At 39.0% G+C, this 18,537-nt stretch overlaps 1 pseudogene; it reads right to left on the reverse strand.

Annotated features, from left to right (window-relative positions):
- Positions 1-3,199: 3,199 nt before the first annotated feature.
- On the reverse strand, positions 3,200-10,465 carry LOC107624709 (bet1-like SNARE 1-1; annotated as a pseudogene).
- Positions 10,466-18,537: the final 8,072 nt, after the last annotated feature.

An 18,537-nucleotide genomic window follows, 5' to 3' on the forward strand; every position in this document is an offset into this window, starting at 1 on the left:
GAATTTAAAGAGGAGAGAGAAAAACAATAAGATAGCACAAGATTTAAAATTTTTAGATCTAATGCTCCTTGTTTTTAAAAATTTTGGAGGGAAAACACCAAGGAACACCAAACTTAAAAATTTTAAGATCAAGACACAAGGAAAAACTCAAGAACACCTTGAAGATTCACAAGAACATAAGAACATGAATATGGAACACCAAATTTAAAATTTTTAGAAAACCAAACTAAATTTTTCGAAAATCAAAGGGAAATCAATAAGAAAACACCAAACTTAAAGTTTGGTACAAAATTTAATAGAGAAATTATTATTTTTGAAAAAGATTTTAAAAAAAAGGTATACCAAACTGCCACGGACTTAGACCAACGCTCTAGCCAATTGGACAGTAAATGTAACACTTGTTTTGAAGAAGGATATTTTTAACCAAGAACAATAATAAGAGACTCTAAACCAAAAAAGAAAAATTTTCCTAATCTAAGAAACAAAATAAATCGTCAGTTGTTCAAACACGAACAATCCCCGGCAACGGCGCCAAAAACTTGGTGCACGAATTATAAATCACACTTTTTACAACTCGTACCACTAACCAGCAAGTGCACTGGGTCGTCCAAGTAATACCTTACGTGAGTAAGGGTCAAATCCCACAGAGATTGTTGGTTTGAAGCAAGCTATGGTTATCTTGTAAATCTCAGTTAGGAGGTCAATTATAATTATCAGTTGACTTGCAAATGAACAAGGGAACATAAAATAAATACTTGGTATACAATAATAGAGAATGTGTTGGAGTTTTGGAGATGCTTTGTCTTCAGAATCTCTGCTTTCCTCTGTCTTCTGATTCACGCACGCACGTCCTCCTATGGCAAGCTGTGTGTAGGTGGATCACCGTTGTTAATGGCTACCATCCATCCTTCTAGTGAAAAGGGTCCAGGTGCGCTGTCACCACACGGCTAATCATCTGCAGGTTCTCAGTCGTACCGGAATAGGATTTACTATCCTTTTGCGTCTGTCACTACGCCCAGCACTCGCGAGTTTGAAGTTTGTCACAGCCATCCAATCCCAGAATCCTACTCGGAATACCACAGACAAGGTTTAGACTTTCCGGATTCTCATGAATGCCGCCATCAATCTAGCTTATACCACGGAGATTCTGATTAGGGAACCTAAGAGATATTCATTCAATCTGATGTAGAACGGAGGTGATTGTCAGACACACGTTCATGGATTAAGGAAGGTGATGAATGTCACTGATCATCACCTTCTCCATAGTTAGGCGCGAATGGATATCTTAGATAGGAACACGCATTTTTGAATGGAAAACAGAAATACTTGCATTAATTCATCTAGACACAGCAGAGCTCCTCACCCCCAACAATGGAGTTTAGAGACTCATGCCGTCAAAGAGTACAAAATTCAGATCTAAAATGTCATGAGATGCAAAATGAATCTCTAAAAGTTGTTTAAATACTAAACTAGTAGCCTAGGTTTACAGAAAATGAGTAAACTATAACAGATAGTGCAGAAATCCACTTCTGGGGCCCACTTGGTGTGTGCTGGGGCTGAGACTAAAGCTTCTCACGTGCCTGGGGCTGTTTTGGGCGTTCAACACCAGCTTTGGATCCTTTTCTGGCGTTGAACTCCAACTTGCAACTTGTTTCTGGCGCTGGACGCCATAATTGGGCAGAAAACTAGCGTTGAATGCCAGTTTACGTCGTCTATCCTTGAGCAAAGTATGGACTATTATATATTGCTGGAAAGCCCTGGATGTCTACTTTCCAATGCAATTCGAAGCACGCCATTTGGAGTCTTGTAGCTCCAGAAAATCCATTTTGAGTCCTGGATGTCTACTTTCCCACTTTTCATTGTGACGCTCAGTTTGCTTTCTCAACTTAGCTTTCCTTTCTTCTTTGATTTTTGCCACGCTTTTCCTCTCTTGGGCACGCTTGTTGCTTCCTTTGGACACATTCCTTAAGCCACACTTTCTTATTTTCTTCTTTCTTCACCTACAAGTAATCAAAACAACCAATCAAAGTATCACTAAATTCACAAGGCTTATAAATCATTAAAAGAAGTTATGCATTTTTAATCCAAATTACTTACTTTAGCTTAAACCTCATGATTTAGCATCAATTACATGGTGGTTGTTTGATTCAAAGAAGTTATGCATTTTTAATCCAAATTACTTACTTAGAATGCAAGAAAGTGCATAAAACCTAATAAAAACAAAGAAAAAGGCTAGTGAAACTAGGCTAAGATGACTTGTCATCACAACACCAAACTTAAAACTTGCTTGTCCCCAAGCAAGAGAATAATTATGCTCAAAGGTTCTTTCAACACTACAAGAAAATATGTCTATTGCCACGTTTTTAAAGCGTGGCGAAAAGCTGAAAAAAGCGTGGCGATAGCTTTTCGCCACGCTTTTTGAGCTATCGCCACGCTTTTGAAAGGGTGGCCTCTTCAAGGGTGGCGGTTGCTCTGTCGCCACGCTTTTTCAAACCTATTGCCACGTTTTTTTTTTGCCACGTTTTTTATAGATTGTCACGTTTAAAAACGTGGCCATAGGTGGGAGATATGGCCACGCTTTTAAAGCGTGGCTGTATGTGAAAGATGTGGTCACGCTTTTAAAGCGTGGCAATAGAGGGAGATACGGCCACGCTTTTAAAGCGTGGCAAAGCATGGCAATAGAGGGAGATACGGCCACGCTTTTAAAGCGTGGCAATAGAGGGAGATATGGCCACGCTTTTAAAGCGTGGCAATAGGAGTAGATACGGTCATGCTTTTAAAGCGTGGCAATAACAAGAGATACGGCCGTTAAATCACAAAGCTCACTATCATTGCTGTCATGTTGAGAAAGAAATTCTACTGAAGTTCACATATCAAATACCCAACACATTCAAAATTGTATCAAAGTTAATATTAATTATTAAGAGCTAAATCCAAAATAAACTGTCTTACACCAGTAATCAAATCATTCGATTTGTAGTATCTTTCTATGATCTACTGTACCATAACCAAAATAATCATTCTAAAGACATCAATTGAAACCTAAAAGGTTGTCAAGAACTATACAATGGCATAGGAAACTTGAACAATACTAAACTAGTAACACAAGGTGTATTCCGAAGCGATCAAGAAGCATGAAATCAATCAGCCTAAGCATGTTCACCACGGATGCGGCGAGCAAGCTGAATGTCTTTGCGCATTATGGTGACCTCTTGGCATGGATGGCACACAAGTTGATGTCCTCAAACAAACCAACCAAGTAGGCTTCAGCAGCTTCGTGGAAAGCAAGGACAGCATGGTTCTGGAACCTCAAATCAGTCTGCAAACATAATAAATCAATCAATAAATAGGAATCATTACATATTTTACAGCAAAAAATAACCCAACGCACCAGGACTAAGATAAAAAGGGGTTAATTAGATTGGCTCGCCTTCTACTTCCTTATCACAGCAGATATAGCTGGTGTTGACAATATACCTTCCCGTATTAGAAAGATAAGTTGTCCTAAATTTCTATTAAGAGAGTCATGTTAATAATAATACACACTAGAGGATTGTGAACAATAAGGTGATGCACTAGTCCATCAAAGATTTTTTATCCTTATGATGATGTCATTTACTGCCATCTTGTGTTACAAAGTTCTTCATATTTGTTTTAGAAAGATTCATTGAAAAATTCAAATGATTAAGATACTTACTGTCCAATCAAAATTTTTCGAATACCATTCTCGGCAGCAATTTTAATTATAATCTGAAGTAAATGAGAACAGCAACAGAAACAGAGACAGGGCAATTTTCCTAACAAAATTAAATTTGATAGCTAAAATAATGCATTCAAAACAGTTTTCTATTGTAGATCCCACTGATGACAGGGCTTCCATTTGGTATTGCAGGATAGCACACTCTCTGCATATATCAGCAATTCAATTTGACTAAACACACAATATACATTGAACAATTCCAAAACCCTCGCCTATCAAAGAAAGAAAAAGTTAACCAAAACTTGGAACACACACATGGCAAAACTGAAACAAAGTTCACACCAAAACCAAACTTCTTGTGCCTGCTTTATCTCTCAATTTATTCTAAATTACATTTACTCACAGCTTTTATATCTTGTTTTACCCTCCTTATTAATGCTCTGTTGATAATAATGCTTTTCTGCTGCTCATGCATCCTGGAAATTCATTTTCCAATGTTACACTACCTTTAAAAACCTATACTTTTCTGTAAGGTAAATGTTTAGGGTCTAGGGTAGGAAGAAGAAGAAGGGAATGAGAGGAAGGGAAAGGGAAAAAGAGTTTAAGTCTCAATAGAATTCGATGACAAATGTAATAATGAGTTGAATTACTCAGTTCCATTCAATTCTGCTAATAGGCCTGACTCTTTTTCGGTTGATATAACTGAATGTGGGATCATTTTCTAACTGACTTGAACAGTTAAACTAAATCTTGCATGTGGGAAGTGAGCTGCATCATTCAGTGCCCCCAAACCAAGTTGGGATTCTGCTAGTGATGTAGAGTGACATTATATTTTGACATCTCAAAACTTCAAATGTTAGTTGGAACAGTAGGATACCATTTTGTCTTAAATTCTATGCAGTTTTACATGCCACATGTTATAGAAAAAGTTGTTCCCTAATATGAATTAGCAAATAGTAATAATAATAAAATAAAAACACTCCAAATGAAAATTATGTGACATAAGAAAAGTGAATACACATCATCTCCTGTCTAGAACTTAAAGACCAACTACAAAGAAATGTTAAATGAAGAAAATGGAATCTACCAGAAAATCCATCTACATTTTCTAGTATCCCATAAAACAAGCAGGATAAAAAGGAAGTTATGAATTACGAATGGTAGCTTTTCTGAAAAGGAATTGGGAACCGATCTTCAAGAAAATAATGGTGTATACAAGTGCTGGAAAGCAGAAAAAAGGAATTTTATTGGACAAAATTTACACAAGATAACAGAATAATAAAATTTAGGAAGCTTATCACCTATTCCATTGTACAATTCTGGGATCGAAACCTGAGTGATCAAAATAAAATAAGAACAGAGAGCACTTAACCAAAATTGACATGAGAACACCAAACAACAAATTAAAATCAAATAAATAAAAAACTGCAACCACAAAAGTTAGAGAACAAATTCAAAATCAACAAAAATCAAGAATCAAGAACAGAACAGAAACTGACAGTGAAAAAGTATGTTATAAGGAAAAGCACAACAAAGGATGCTATAAGTGAAAACATTCTTCGGCCGGATTTTTTCTCAAAGACCTGAAAGAAGGTACAACATAATTAAAAGAGTAGGGAAAAAAAGTAGAGAAGAAAACAAATACAAAGAAAAATCAGAACCAGATGAAAACTCTACTGCAAAAGCCATATGGTTTTACAATTCCACAATCCACATACCATTTTGAATTTGTCCACAGTTCCTGAAAGAACTCCTCTTGAAGAATCCATGTCATTCCCCTAAACAAATACCAACATTTTATCAAAGAAGAACAAAAAAGTAGCAGTGCAAATGGTAAATATTTTTTATAGTTATATGCAAACCATGCGGTCCAGCATCCGGTTATGACTATCCACCTCCTCGTGTATATCACTTGAGATCTGTTACAATCACATCAACAACACGTTAACAATTCAAAATAATGAGAAGGTTACCAACAGCTGAAAAGAAATAAATGAGGAAATGATCATAATTCACAGCGTTCTTCAAGTATAATATACAGGAAGAACAAACTTAGGTCTAGATTATTTTACAAGAAAAATTAAACTTACTCTTTTCAACAAACTGACTCAATCTTGCAATCCACCCATTGCTCGCTCGTTATCTTGTTCATCAATTTCATTATAGGAGGAGTAAAGTGATGATGCTCGGATGCCTCCCTCCTCAATGCCGTCAAACAGAGCAACTCTGCTATTCCGGGCGTTGATGAGATATTTTGGAGGAAAAATAAATCTCTCCCAAAACACACAAATCTAACCGGCAAGTGTACCGGGTCGTATCAAGTAATAAAAACTCACGGGAGTGAGGTCGATCCCACAGGGATTGAAGGATTGAGCAATTTTAGCTTAGTGGTTGATTTAGTCAAGCAAATCAAGATTTGGTTGATTGTTTTGTGACTTGCAGAATTAAATTGCATTGAAGTAAAGAGAACAAGAAATAAATTGCTGAAACGTAAAGGACAAGAAATTAAATAGCAGAAACTTAAAGTGCAAGAAATGTAAATTACGGAATCTTAAAGTGCAAGAAATGTAAACAACTGGAATTGTAAAGGGAATTGGGGAATGGATTTGCAGAATTTAAACAAGGAAGAGTTGAATTGCATTAAACAGAAGAGTAAAAGCTATTTGGGATTGAACCGGATATGAAGCAGAAAAGTAAATGAACATAGAAAGCAGTAAACAAAGAAATGAAATAGGAAATGTAGATCTCAGGACCCAGAGACTAGAAAACCAAGTCTAGATCTCAATGCCTTCCTAGATCCAACAAGAACAATTGCAAGGAGAATGTAAATTGCAAAGAAAAGAGATGAGGAGCAATTAACAGAAAATTGAATTCAATTAACAGTAAAGAACAGAGAGATCCAAGATTGAGATTGAAACAGAATTTCTTCAATTCTCCAATCCAAGATCCAAGGCAAGTGTAAAATGAAATTGAAAGCAATGAAAACAAAGAAATTAAAGTTCAAAAGCTCTCCGAAAACTATTATGAAAATTCCAAAAGGAAAGCTCCCTGAAGAACTTGAATTCTATCCTATTTATACACTTTCTTCCAATGATCTTCAAGCCTTGAGTTGGGCCTTTGCTCTTGGTGGAATTGGGTTGAAAGAGGCCTTGGTTGATTGCTCTTGAAGTTTGAAGAAGAACCGAAGTGAACCAATTGAATCGGTTTTGAGGTTGGCAAAAGTTGGACCAAAAGTTTGAGCCAAAGTTAGGGGTCTAACTTTGGCTCCAACTTTTCATAGCAGCCAGCACAATTTGCTGGTGTGAACGTTGGTGCCAACGTTAGGGGTCTAACTTTGACCCTAACGTTGGCAATGCCTTGTGTGCTAGTGGCGCCAACGTTAGCCACCAAGTTAGGGGGCTAACGTTGGCGCAAACTTTTGCTCCTTCCCCATTGTAATTCATGTGCCAACGTTAGCCTCCAAGTTAGGGGGCTAACGTTGGCGCAAACGTTGGATGGCCAGGGAGGAATTCATGTGCCAACGTTAGCCTCAAAGTTAGGGGGCTAACGTTGGCGCAAACTTTTGGTGCCCAGGGGAGAAATCCATGTGCCAACGTTAGCCTCAAAGTTAGGGGGCTAACATTGGCGCAAACTTTTGAAGCCCAGGGGAGAATTTTCAAGTTCCAACGTTAGCCTCCAAGTTAGGGGGCTAACGTTGGGGCTAACTTTTCAACCAAAAGTTTGTGCAAAAGTTTGATGCTAACTTTAGGTCCAGCTTCTTGCTTCCCGGTTCAATTTCACTTATTCCATTGTCCTCTCTTCACTCCTAGCCATTCCTTCTTGCTTCAACTTTTCTCCAAGCTTTCTTCACATATCATTAATCAACCAAACTCATCAAAGCTATGCTCAAAATCATGAGATATTCATTCTTTCATAATATGCAACAAATATAGCCTAAAACCTCATGAAATGGCATGAATTCATATATGGTTGGTTCAATCAAGGGAAACATGAAAATCTACTCAATTAGCTTGCTTGTAGCTCAAGAAAGTGCATAATTCTAAACAAAACAAAAGAAAAAGACTAGCTAAAATAGGCTAGGATGACTTGTCATCACAACACCAAACTTAAAGCTTGCTTGTCCCCAAGCAAGAAAAGATTTATTGAGAAGAAAGAATGAAATGGAAGAGGATGTTCATGCTAGCAGAGTATTATTGATAGTTCATGGGGTTTTGTGTGGATATGCAAATACTCACTTCTTATTGACTCCTAGGCCTAGAAAGTCTCCTTCAAGCTTCAAGTGACACACTGCTATGACCTCTCATTATTCCTTTATCCTTGGCTATTACTTTGTTTATAAGCTTTATTTGAGTGTCATGTGTAGCAAGTCCATTTTCTTTTCTTTATACTTGACACATTATTCACTATAGACACTTGGCTCACATTCCTTCTTAGAACATTGATGCCCAGCACCTCTTTGGGTTACTAAATGCCTTGTAGTTAAGTTGCTCTTGATAGTGGACTTTCAGCTGATGATCCCGGGTTAGTTAACCCAAGTCACCAAGTGTTGATGCACTCCAAAGAGCTTAATAATCCAAGCAGATCCTAATACAAAGACACCACAGGCATATATTCTAAGGTTCAAGCTATTGGTGTCCAGCTTTGTTTCTTTTTGTTTTTCTTTTGTTCTGCCACTTTTTGGCTATCTTTTTTCTTTCCTTCTTTTTGTTTTTCTTTCTAACCAAGGAATTTAATTTAATTGAGATTCATAGACAGTAAGCCACTCTTTACTTAGAAGGAGATATCCTGGCTCTTTATTCACTAAAAGTGAGCTAATATACAATCACACACATACCACCACTTACTTTTATTCTACTTCTATCTGACAGAGACTATCTTGCTTCACATTCAAACTGTTCTTTTATTGAATTAAAAGTGCAGGGGACAACACATGCTTCTTGTTAAGTGAAAATGAACACACAAGCACACACATAAGCTAGTTTACTTATTCTAAGGGAAGTTTGAATCTGTTTGAACTAAATGAACACTTTATCAAGACATCAATCAAAAATATTTCCCAACAGTAAAGGTTAAGTATAGATACAACCTATTGGTTTGCATTTCTTTTGTTCTTCTTTCTGTTGTGCCCTTTTTTGAGTCTTTATGCATGGGACCTTCAATTGGTGGTTAATTCCCACTTAATTCCTTGCTACTTCTTCTGATTCAACAGGTTAACTCTGGGCAAACTTTTGTGTCCTTGCTAAAGGTTAAGATATTGGGACTAAACAAAAATAGTTAAGTTGTTGAATAATCTGTTTGATTGCTTGGAACTAGCAATGTGCAGGAAGTTAGAATGAAGTTTTGGTGGAACACCAAACTTAGCATCTTGCATTCTTCCTTCAATTGTTTTTGGTGTGCAACACCAAACTTAGCTTCTTGCAATACATAGCAGTTATCCAACACTCTTATTGAAAAAGTTATGAAAAGAAAACTACCTCCGGTTGGGTTGCCTCCCAACAAGCGCTCTTTTATTGTCACTAGCTTGACATTGAGACTTTCTTTTATGGTGGTTGGTGCTTGTAGGGCCTCAATTTTTCTCCTCTGACCGTGATCCTCTTCTTTGTTTTCTGGTGTTCTATTTCAGCATGCTCTAATGATAGTATGTTGCTGACAGTGTAGTAATCCTCGGTTTGTTGATTTGCCCCCCAGCTGTTGATATATCAGCTGCACTTTGTCACCTTTGGAAAGCCCCTCTGTTGGAATCTTTCTATTCTTCCAACCCCTTTTTGCTTTGTTTCTGCGTTTCATCTTTCCTTTTGTTGTTCTTTCTTTTCTGGCCGTAGGTTTTCCTTGGGGACCTCTCTTTTTAGTGTCTAATACTCTAACCTCCTCTTGGGCTTTTTCATCAGTCTGCACAATCCTTAGCATTGGGATGTTGTTGTGACTTTCCTGGTCATTTTTCATATAGTCTTTCTTTTCCTTGCTAAATTGTGCCTCTGGTAACACCTTCAGAGTGATGCTCTGGTCATGCATCCTGAGAGTTAATTCCCCTTCCTCTACGTCTATGATAGCTCTAGCAGTGGCCAAGAATGGCCTTCCCAGTATAACAGAGTCACCATCATCATTGTTTGATTCTAGAACCACAAAATCAGCAGGGTAAATAAAACTGTCCACCTTGACCAAAAGATTTTCAATTACACCCCTGGGGTATACCATTGACTTGTCTACCAGCTCCAAAGACATTTGTACTGGTTTGACCTCCTCTATATGCAGCTTTTTCACCAAGGAGGATGGTATTAAGTTAATACTTGCTCCGAGATCGCACATTGCTTTAGTGATGGTCAATTCCCCAATGGTGCAAGGCAACAGGAAGCTCCCTGGGTCCTCAAGCTTGGGAGGAAGCCCCTTTTGAATCAAGGCCCTGCATTCCTCAGTAATCATTACGGTTTCTTTCTCATCCCAGCTTCTTTTCTTGTTGATGAGATCCTTCAGAAATTTGGAATATAGAGGCATTTGCTCAAGTGCTTCGGCAAAGGGGATATTAATTTCTAGCTTCTTAAAGATCTCAAGGAATTTGTGAAAATGCCGGTCTTTAACCTCTTTGTTGAACCTCTGGGGATATGGCAGTGGAGGTGTGATGCTTTTTCCTATTTGCTGCTGCCCCTGAGCTACTTCTTTTGAGCTATGTGGCTGGTTGTCCTTCTCTTTGAGTTTCTCAGTGTCTTTGTTTGGCATCACAACTTGCTTAGTAGCCTCATCTACCTTTGTTTGATTCTCATCCTCCATTGGTTCTTTGATGTTCTCTGCTTGCTTCCTTGTAGTGTCATTGTTGCTTATCAATGCTCTCCCACTCCTTAATTGTATTGCCTTGCATTCTTCCTTGGGATTTGGAATTGTGTCACTGGGCAGTGAGTTTGAAGGTCTCTCAATAGATACTTGCTTGGAGAGTTGCCCCATCTGTCTCTCTAGGCTCTTCAGGGAGGCTTCCTGATTCTTGGCTACCATTTCCTGGTGTTTCAGCATTTTGTCTATCATGGCCTCCAAGTGAGTGATTCTTTGGGCTTCAGGTGATATTTGAGGTGGGTTATGAGATGTGGGTGGTGGATGGTAGGCATTTTGGTTGGTTGGTTGGTTATTAGATTGGTATTGGTTGATGTTGGGGTAGTTATTTTGAGGTTTTCTGTAGGGGTTTTGGCTAGTCTGCTGCTGGTTGTGATTTTGGTTGCTTCTTGGGTTATGTTGGTTTGAATTCCTCTGCCATGGTTGTTGGTTTTGGGTATGGTTATCTCCCCATCAGAGGTTTGGGTGGTTCTTCCAGGATGGATTGTATGTATCACCATACACTTCATTTGGTCCTTGGTTGTGCATATACTGTACTTGCTCTTGTTGTTGTTCTTCTTGAGTTTCTTCACTCTGTCCCCATGTGGTTGATGGTTGGCTAGTGTTGACTGCTGCAACTTGGAGACTATCAATCCTCTTGGCCATTTGCTCAAATTGTTGTTGAATTTGCTGCTGCATCATCTTGTTTTGAGCTAGGATTGAATCCACTCCTTCTAGCTCCATTACTCCTCTTCTTTGTGATGGTTGGCGGCCTCTTTGATGAGCAAAGAAATATTGGTTGTTGGACACCATATCAATGAGTTCTTGAGCTTCTTCTGCAGTTTTCATGAGTTGCAAGGAACCTCCAGCTGAATGATCCAAAGCTTCCTGGGATTTCAGTGTCAAGCCTTCATAGAAGTTTTGAAGCTTCTCTCACTCATTAAACATAGCAGGGGGACATTTCCTGATCAGAGCCTTGTACCTCTCCCATGCCTCATAGATGGGTTCGGCCTCCATTTGTGTAAATGTTTGAACCTCAGCCTTTAACCTTATAATCCTCTGAGGTGGATAAAATTTGGCGAGAAACTTAGTTACCAAATCATCCCAGTTGTTAATGCTGTCCCTTGGAAACGATTCCAACCATTGAGTGGCCTTGTCCCTGAGAGAAAATGGAATAGCATCAGTTTGTAACTGTCAGGGGGCACTCCATTAGTTTTGACAGTGTTGCATATCCTCAAGAAAGTGGATAAATGTTGGTGTGGGTCCTCAAGTGGTCCTCCACCAAAAGAGCAATTGTTCTGAACCAAAGTGATGAGTTGTGGCTTGAGTTCAAAATTGTTAGCATTGACATTTGGAGCCAAGATACTGCTCCCACAATGTCTAGGATTTGCAAAGGTGTAGGAAGCCAAAACTCTCCTCTAGGGTGGGTTGCCATTGTTGTGGTCTTCTCCACCTGGTGGATTGGTTAAATGTTCCTCCATCTCTTGGAATTCTTCGTCTGATTCCTCTTCTCCAACAATATTTTTCCCTCTTTCAGCTCTTCTTAACCTCCTGAGTGTTCTTTCGTCTTGTTCATGAAAATTGAGTATAGTTCTTCTTGTACCTGACATACAAGCAGAGCATGAGAAATGCACAAAACCAGTGACACTTCAATTTACTGCCAGGTTGAAGTGTTAGTTAGTTTAAGCAAAAAATCAAACAGTTAGTGGGTTAATCAAAATTAAAGAAAAAGTGCTTGATCTAGATTACCACCTCACTTAATCATTGTCAATCTAATCAATCCCCGGCAACGGCGCCAAAAACTTGATGAGATATTTTGGAGGAAAAATAAATCTCTCCCAAAACACACAAATCTAACCGGCAAGTGTACCGGGTCGTATCAAGTAATAAAAACTCACGGGAGTGAGGTCGATCCCACAGGGATTGAAGGATTGAGCAATTTTAGCTTAGTGGTTGATTTAGTCAAGCGAATCAAGATTTGGTTGATTGTTTTGTGACTTGCAGAATTAAATTGCATTGAAGTAAAGAGAACAAGAAATAAATTGCTGAAACGTAAAGGACAAGAAATTAAATAGCAGAAACTTAAAGTGCAAGAAATGTAAATTACGGAATCTTAAAGTGCAAGAAATGTAAACAGCTGGAATTGTAAAGGGAATTGGGGAATGGATTTGCAGAATTTAAACAAGGAAGAGTTGAATTGCATTAAACAGAAGAGTAAAAGCTATTTGGGATTGAACCGGATATGAAGCAGAAAAGTAAATGAACATAGAAAGCAGTAAACAAAGAAATGAAATGGGAAATGTAGATCTCAGGACCTAGAGACTAGAAAACCAAGTCTAGATCTCAATGCCTTCCTAGATCCAACAAGAACAATTGCAAGGAGAATGTAAATTGCAAAGAAAAGAGATGAGGAGCAATTAACAGAAAATTGAATTCAATTAACAGTAAAGAACAGAGAGATCCAAGATTGAGATTGAAACAGAATTTCTTCAATTCTCCAATCCAAGATCCAAGGCAAGTGTAAAATGAAATTGAAAGCAATGAAAACAAAGAAATTAAAGTTCAAAAGCTCTCCGAAAACTATTATGAAAATTCCAAAAGGAAAGCTCCCTGAAGAACTTGAATTCTATCCTATTTATACACTTTCTTCCAATGATCTTCAAGCCTTGAGTTGGGCTTTTGCTCTTGGTGGAATTGGGTTAAAAGAGGCCTTGGTTGATTGCTCTTGAAGTTTGAAGAAGAACCGAAGTGAACCAATTGAACCGGTTTTGAGGTTGGCAAAAGTTGGACCAAAAGTTTGAGCCAAAGTTAGAGGTCTAACTTTGGCTCCAACTTTTCATAGCAGCCAGCACAATTTGCTGGTGTGAACGTTGGTGCCAACGTTAGGGGTCTAACTTTGACCCTAACGTTGGCAATGCCTTGTGTGCTAGTGGCGCCAACGTTAGCCACCAAGTTAGGGGGCTAACGTTGGCGCAAACTTTTGCTCCTTCCCCATTGTAATTCATGTGCCAACGTTAGCCTCCAAGTTAGGGGGCTAACGTTGGCGCAAACGTTGGATGGCCAGGGAGGAATTCATGTGCCAACGTTAGCCTCAAAGTTAGGGGGCTAACGTTGGCGCAAACTTTTGGTGCCCAGGGGAGAAATCCATGTGCCAACGTTAGCCTCAAAGTTAGGGGGCTAACGTTGGCGCAAACTTTTGAAGCCCAGGGGAGAATTTTCAAGTTCCAACGTTAGCCTCCAAGTTAGGGGGCTAACGTTGGGGCTAACTTTTCAACCAAAAGTTTGTGCAAAAGTTTGATGCTAACTTTAGGTCCAGCTTCTTGCTTCCCGGTTCAATTTCACTTATTCCATTGTCCTCTCTTCACTCCTAGCCATTCCTTCTTGCTTCAACCTTTCTCCAAGCTTTCTTCACCTATCATTAATCAACCAAACTCATCAAAGCTATGCTCAAAATCATGAGATATTCATTCTTTCATAATATGCAACAAATATAGCCTAAAACCTCATGAAATGGCATGAATTCATATATGGTTGGTTCAATCAAGGGAAACATGAAAATCTACTCAATTAGCTTGCTTGTAGCTCAAGAAAGTGCATAATTCTAAACAAAACAAAAGAAAAAGACTAGCTAAAATTGGCTAGGATGACTTGTCATCAGGCGTCTCTGAAACAGGGAAAAGGTTTATAACAAAATAGAGGCAAAAGTTAGATAATAAACAAAAGCAAGGTGATTTCCTTTGCATAAACCATACATTGAAACAGTTTTACAGTCTTTCCATCAGACATCTCCATGATTTCATAAAATGTTCAAGATAAGCAAATTATCTATGAAGAACAAAAAATTTGTTTCAGTATTTCTACCGTCACCTGTGAATGCTTGCGTATTTCAAAATAACAAACTTGTAAGTTAAAATAACCCTTCACAAGTTATCAAAATCCCAAAAGAACTAATCAAAGGGGGGAAAACGAAATACAGATAGTTTCATAAAATAAGGATAGTTTCATAAAATTAGCTTACTAGATACTAGTATCAAGATTATTCATAAAACCAACCCGAAATACGGTTAAAGCATTTCATCAAACATGTTGAGTGCGGTAAACTTGAAACGAAATAAGAGAATTCAAAGCTTAGTATCAATGTGATAGAGAAGAGAACATAATATTGTATACTTTAATTCAGTCTATGAAAAAGATCCAAACCACTGCCAAATCAAATAGTTACTTATAGTAATAGAAATAAGAAGTCGCAGAGTTTCAAGCAGAGTATTGGTGTTGTGTGAGTGTATTGTCTGGTGGTGGGTTTAGGGAACTCACGGCGGCGACAAAAGAGAGCAGTTCGACAGCTAGGTGGAGCGCACGGGTTGGTCGCAGAGTTTGAAGCAGGGCAACGTGGCTTCCAGACGAACGCGAACGCGAACGGTGAACGGCGAAGAACGCGAATGAAGACGACGGCTGAACGAAGACGCGAACGTTAACGGCAACCAACGGCGGCGGAAGCGCGGCTGAGCAGACAAAGACGACGGACGCCGAGCTCGAGGAAGCAGCTGCGATCGGTGACAGCGAACGGGGGTTGAAGACTTGGAGCACGAGGGAAGCTAGATGGACGGACGGACGGCAGCAGTATGCCACTCCTTGCGGCGGCGGTGGTGTAGGCTTACAGTGCTAGGGTTTTTTGGCTGAGTTTCTGTGAATGAAAGAAACGGAGGGAGAAAGGGAGAAAGGAGCTTCAGAACCAAGAGTGAAGGGTTTCGAGTGACGAAGGCGAAGGGTGAAGGGCGAAGGGCGAAGGGTTCACGGCGATGGGCGAAGGGTTCACGGCGAAGTGCGAAGGGTGAGGGTGAAGGGCTAAGGCTAATGGGAGGCGCTCTTCAGGCTTAGGGTTTCGAGTGATTAGGGTTAGTGGATCTTTGGGTTGGGTACCGGGTTGGGAGCCGGGTCAGGGGCCGGGTTAGGGTCAATGGGTTGGAGCCCCTCTCGCCACGCTTTTAAAACGTCACTGTTTTGCTCTACGGCCACGCTTTTGAAGCGTGGCAAAAAAGAACCTTTTGGCCACGCTTTTAAAGCATGCCAAAAGCGTATTAGGATATGGCCACGCTTTGTAAGCGTGGCCGTAATGAAACCCTATCGCCACGCTTTCAAAACGTCCTTGTTTCTCTCTATGGCCACGCTTTTGAAGCATGGCAAAAAAAAAGCGTGGCCGTTTCTCTAACCAATTGCCACCCATACAAAAGCGTGGCCATTGATACTTTTCGCCACGCTTTTGAAGCGTGGCAATAAAAAAAGTGGCCAAATCTCTAATCTATTGCCACCCTCATAAAAGCGTGGCCATTGACCATAGGCCTTTTTTCTTGTAGTGCAATTAGCATGGATTTGAAGAATTACATGTAATATCCTGTGAGTGAAGTGATTAAGTGACAGTAGAGTGAACTCTAAATTATATGCTCATGCAAGGGCTTCAGTGCTTACTAGTCCCTACATCTTGGGAGTCTTAGGTGATGACAAGTCATCTTAGCCTAGTTTCACTAGCCTTTTTCTTTGATTTTATTTGGTTTTATGCACTTTCTTGCATTCTAAGTAAGTAATTTGGAATGAAAATGCATGGTTTCTTTGAATCAAACAACCACCATTTAATTGATGCTAAATCATGAGGTTTAAGCTAAATTTAATTGATTTTTAATGATTTATAAACCTTGTGAATTTGGTGATACTTTGATTGGTTGTTTTGATTACTTGTAGGTGAAGAAAAGAAAAAAATAAAAAAAGCGTAGCCTAAGGAGCATGATCTAAGCAAAGAAAGAAAGCGTGGCACAAAGAAGAGAAGTGTGGCTTAAGGAAGGAAAAGCGTGGGTGAAATCAAGAAACAAGGGCACAAAGCTCTTGCCAAGAGCTTTATCAAGAATACATGAAGAAGGAACCAAGAGCCAAGCTCTTGGCAAAGAGCTTTGAAGCTCTTGCCAAAGAGCTTTTTCGTGCATGCCTTGGAGAAAATCAAGAAGGAAAAGCTCACTAATGCACTCACCAAGACTTGAACCCATGACCAAGAGGAGGGGGGCCAGCGCTACTTCACAAGGAAAAACAAGCCAAAATTGGCTTGTTTTCATTCACCAAGGTTCGAACTAAGTCCCTCAAGGAAGCAAGGCCTTGTGCGCCACTCATATGCCAAGGAAAATTGGCTTGTCTTCCTTCACCAAGGATTGAACCGGGCACCTCAAGGAAGCAAGACTTTGGGGGCTTCTCTAGTGCCAAGGAAATTAGCTCCACAAGTGCTCCACCCAAGACTTGAACCAAGGACCTCAAGGACAAGTAAAGCTCTTGCCAAGAGCTCTCAAGTTCTTGCAAAGAGCTTTGTTCTCTTGGACCGTGCGCAACACATTGGAAGAAAAGGGAACCAAAGCTCTTGGCCAAAGCTCTTGCCAAGAGCCTAACTCTTCCCTGGGAGGTGCACCATGGGCTGAAAATTGAACTAAAAATCCAAATTAATTCATTTCTTCACCAAATCAAAAGCCCATCCAAATTCTAAAAATCCAAGAATAGAAAGTGTATAAATAGGAGCTAGTTTAATGTAATTAGAACCTTTTGACACCTCTAGATTTTACTTTGAATTTTTCTTTTGAACTTTCATTTTTCATTTTGAGCTTTTATTTTGAATTTAGATCTTAGAGAATTGGGAAGGAGAATTGATCTCTCTTCTTCCTTGTTCTTGCTTGAGCACTCTTTTATTTTCTTTCTTTTGATCTTGGGTGAAGAATTGAAGAACTTCTGTTTCAATCTCACCTTGAGATCTCTTGTTTACTTCTTCTGCATAATTGAATTTCCATTTCTGTTTACTGCATCTTCTTCTACTCTCCGCAATTTACTTCTGCAACTTACTTTTCAATTTCTTTTGCAATTGCTCTTGTTGGATCAAGGAAGGATTTGAGATCTAGACTTGTTTTCTAGTCTCTTCCACTCCTGAGATCTTCAACATCTTTTAATTTGCTGCAATTTAAGCACAAGTCATTTTCTGTTTTAATTTCTCAAGCATTTCTACTTTTCTGTTTAGATCTACTTTACTTCAATCCACATTTTACTCTTTTGTTTTGTTGCAATTTACTTCCTCTTGTTTAAATTCTGCAATCCCAACTCCCAATCCCTTTTATAATTCAAGCAATTTACATTTCTTGCACTTTAAGATTTAGTTATTTACATTTCTTGCAATCTAAGTTTCTGTAATTTACATTACTTGCACTTTAAGATTCAGCACTTTTACTTTCTTTGCTCTTTCATTTACTGCAATTTCCCCCTCTCCCTTTACATTTCAAGCAATTTAGTTTCTGTTAGATACAAACCACTCAACCAATACTTGATTCGCTTGACTAAATCAACCACTAAACTAAAATTGCTCAATCCTTCAATCCCTTGGGATCGACCTCACTCATGTGAGTTATTATTACTTGATGCGACCCGGTCCACTTGCCGGTGAGTTTTGTGTTGGATCGTTTTCCACACCATCATTAGGTCTTAGAACTTTCATCCAAATAATATCATGGAGATCTCTCTATAGGTAATCACCTTGAAGCAACTTATAGTTTCTGTGCTTTGGCTTTGACTCTAAGTGTCATGTCTCAAAGTGGCTCTTTAGATAAGCTTTCAATCAATACTCCTAAACCAGTTGGTTTTAAGGTATTAGGTGTTGAAGCACCCCTTAGGATTTACTTACTCAAGCCTCTCTCTTTGACACAATTCGACCACAAGCATTTACTAGGATAATAACTCTTTGAGTTCTTGTTTCTTTTCTGCCTAGCAATTGATGCTCAGAGCCTTGGGCCATGTTCTCTTTGTTTTTATATCTTCTTTATTTTCTTTTGTTTGCTGCTTCTTGGATCAATAAATGTTCGAAAATCTCCACAATAATTCTTTGAACTCTATGTTCTGCCTATGAGCTCCCATGCAAGTTTTTATAAGCATTCAACCTCAATGCATAATCACGCAACCAGAACCACCACTTCTCCTAATCTTTTGCTTGCCTCAAAATTGTTTAATTCCTCAATCCTTCTTTT

The sequence above is a fragment of the Arachis ipaensis genome, chromosome B2 (genome assembly GCF_059453495.1).
Source record: "Arachis ipaensis isolate K30076 ecotype BB chromosome B2, ASM5945349v1, whole genome shotgun sequence".
Lineage (NCBI taxonomy): Eukaryota > Viridiplantae > Streptophyta > Magnoliopsida > Fabales > Fabaceae > Arachis > Arachis ipaensis.